Source organism: Rhinopithecus bieti, unplaced genomic scaffold, assembly GCF_001698545.2.
Source record: "Rhinopithecus bieti isolate Rb0 unplaced genomic scaffold, ASM169854v2 scaffold_27604, whole genome shotgun sequence".
NCBI lineage: Eukaryota > Metazoa > Chordata > Mammalia > Primates > Cercopithecidae > Rhinopithecus > Rhinopithecus bieti.
In genome coordinates, this window is record NW_016812170.1 from 63,751 (window position 1) to 67,500 (window position 3,750).

Genomic DNA, 3,750 nt, shown 5'->3' on the forward strand with positions numbered 1-3,750 from the left:
TTGGAAGTCCCATTGGTGAGATCACAGCTCACTGCCAGCCCTAAGACTTCCCTAGGTCAAGCGCCTTCCATCTCAGCCTCTGACCCTTAGCTGGGACCACAGGTTTGCGCACACCACAATTGGCCTGGCCCCAATCCCTTTTATTTTTTTTTTTAAAAGAACGATGGGTTTTCCTCCCTGTGTGCCCCCAGCTGGTCTTTTTTGAACTCCTGGGCTTCAAGGTTAATCACCCGCCTTGGGCCTTCCAAAAAGTTTGCTTTGGGAAATTAATAGGCTTTAAGCCCAGACTTTGCCCCCCAAGCCTAAAAAAATTAAATTTTTATACCATTTTATTGCCCAAATTTTTTCAAGAAGCATGTCAAAAAACAACTGTACTTTGCATCTCAGCGTAACTTTTGTTTAGGAATATTTTTTGTTAGCTTTTTTCCAAGTCAAGGATTTGGGAATAACAAGTTTTGTTGAATATGTTTTAGTTAATCAAATATGAACCACACAAAGGAGCAGGCGCAGTGACTCACAGCCTGTATCCAGCCTTTTGGGAAGTGAAGGTGGGGGATCATGAGTTTCAAGACGATTGGAAGACCATCCTGGCCCGTGAACCTTCGTCTCTTACTAAAATACAAAATTAGTGGGCCGGTGGTGGCACGCACCTATAGTCCCAACTACTGCGGCGAAAAGCTTAAGGCGGAAAAGAAAATCGCTTGGACGCAGGGAAGGCGGAGGTAGTAGTGAGCCCGAGATCCTGCCCACTTGCAAAACTCTAGCTGTTAAACAGAGTTGGAGCCTCCTGGTTTCCTCAAAAAAATAATAAATAAAAACACAAGGAGCACAAGCAAATATGAACATTAATACAAAGTTATCAAGCCAACAGACACATGATAAAAAATCTCACCATCAACTCGCCATCAGAGGGAAATGCAAATCAAAACACGAATTGAGAATAAACCTCACACAAGTTAGAAATGGCAATCAATTAAAAGAAGTCAGGAACAACAAGGTGCTGGAGAGGAATTTGAGAATAGAACACTTTTTAACGTTGTGGAACCTGTAAAAACTGAGTTTTTTTCAACCCTTGTGGAAAAGACAGTGTGGGCGATTCCTCAGGACCTAGAACTCAAGAAATTACCATTTTTGACCCAGCCATCCATTACTTGGGGATATACCCAAAGGATAAATGCTTGCTTATAAAGGCACATGCACAAGTTATGTTTTATTGCAAGAACTATTACAATAGCAAAGACTTGAATCACTCCAAGTCCCATTTCAGTGAACCGGACTGGATTAAGAAAAATGTGGCAACATATATAACACCATGGGAATAACTATGCAAGCCTAAAAAAGATGAAGTTCATGTTCCTTTTTGTAGGACATGGATGCAGGCTTGGAAATCTCAACTCTCAAAGCAAACTATGCAAGAACAGAAAAACGAAACACCACATGTTCCTCACTTCCATAGGGTTTGGGACCTTGAAAAACAATGAAGAATTCACTTTGGACACAGGAGGGAAGCATCACACACCCAGGGGCCCAATTGTGGGGAGGGGGAAGGGGGGAGGGATAGCATTAGGCGATATACCTAATGTAAATGACGAGTTAATGGGTACAGCACACCATGGCACATGTATACATATGTAACAAACCTGCATGTTGTACACATGTACCCTAGAACTTAAAGTATAATAATAAAAAAGTTTTTAATAAAACAAATAGCTGTATCAGTTAAGAAACACATTTTTTGCCTTAGGTGACAGATACGTGATAGATCAGTTGGGGAAAATGGCTGTGCTTCACCCCTCACAAGCTGGGTACTGGTACTATAATCAGAGTATAAATAGGTCAAGATGATGTCACCATTTTGGGCCCTTACCTCTTTAGTCATCTCTCCTCACACCTGTACTTTGAACCACTCCCTCTCCCCGGGCTCCTTCCCACCAGTAGTTAAATCTATTTGAGTTTTTACCACCTTGAAAGTAATTTCTCCTCCAAATTTCTGCATCTTTCTCCAGGCACTACCTTTTTTTTTTCTTCCTCTTTCCTTATCTCCTATAAACTTTAATTGGAATTGGTGTTATTTTGGAAATATCTCAAAAATATAGAATATAGAATATTCACCAAGAATTAACAATTGCTAACATTTTTTAAAATGTAGTCACATTTGCTTCATCTATTTTATGAAACAAACTAATCATTCTAGATAAGGATGAAGTACTCTGTAAAGCCACCCCTAGTCATTATCCTTTCCCCTCCCCAGAGGCAACCAAATTTGATATGGTGTGCATCATTTCAATTCCTTCTTTATATATACATTTTCAAACATATCTGTATCTATAAGCAATATATTGTATTTTTTTATGTTTTAAATTTAAATAAATGGTATATTATGTGATTGTTCTGTAACTCACTTTTCTCAATCAGCATTATGTTTTTAAGATCACACTGACACATACTGATGTGATTTCTTCATTTTCACTGCCATATGAAATTGCACTGTATGAATAGATGATGAGTTATTGATCATTCCCCTATTAATTTGGAACAGTTGGGGAATGTAGTTTATTCCCAGTTTTTTACAATATCAAGTAATACTGCAATGTTGTCTTACATGTCTCCTAGAATTGGAAATGTGGCGACAGAGGGAAGTGCCGATCTACAATTTTACTAGATCCTTCACAATTAATTTCATTCGAATGTGGCTGTATTTCTTTCCACCCACATCAGCCATATATGAAGACTACTGTTTCCCTACAACTATGCCAATACCAGGTATTGTCAAACAATAAAATTTTTATCTGATATGTTAAAAGTGACATTTCATTATTTTGATTTTCAGTCCCTTGATTATTAGTGCAATTGACCACATTTTAATGTATTTATTGGACTTCTGTATTTCCTTTTTTATAAATTACCTGTTCATAACTTTGCCCATTTTTCGGATTGGATGGCTTATCATTTAATTGATTTATAGGCTTTCTTTATACATTCTGTTTCAACAACCCTTCCCTTCCCTGAGATAATAAAAATAGTCCCCTAATTTTTTTATTAAAAAAATTAAAATTTTGCTTTTCACAATTGGGTTTATAATCTATAAAAAATTAATGTTTTGTTTTTGGTGTTGATATTTTATTTTATTTTTTTCTATATGGATAATCAATTGTCCCATCACCATTTATTGAATGATACATTCTGCTCTATTATGTTGACACCTCTTTCATTTACTAATTTCACATATATATACATATACGCGTGCACGCGCACGCGCACACACACACACAGACACACACACCACCCTGGTCTATTTCTGTATTCTCTATTCTTTTCCATTTGTCAATTCCCGTATCTAGTCCATATCTACCCTGAGCTCCTTGCCACATTTGACACTATTTGAATACTTATTTTTCCTTGAAACATATTCTTCCCTTTGTTTCAGTTATTCTTTTGCTCTCTTCAATTTTTCTCTGACTTCTTTCTCTGTCTTCAGGTCTCTCTTCCTCTGCTTAACACCTAACTGTCTGTATCCCCAAAAGTTCATCCTCAACTCTCCTTCCTTCTCTTTCTACATATTCTCTTTGGACCTGTGCTGCCTAATGCAATAGCCACAAACCACATTGGGTTACTGATCACATGAAATGCAATAGTTCAAAGTGAGATGTGATACAAGTAGAAAAATCCATATGATATTTAGAAGAGTATTTTTTAATGTAGAATAGCTCTTAAGTATTTTATACCGATTACACGTTAAAATGTTATTTT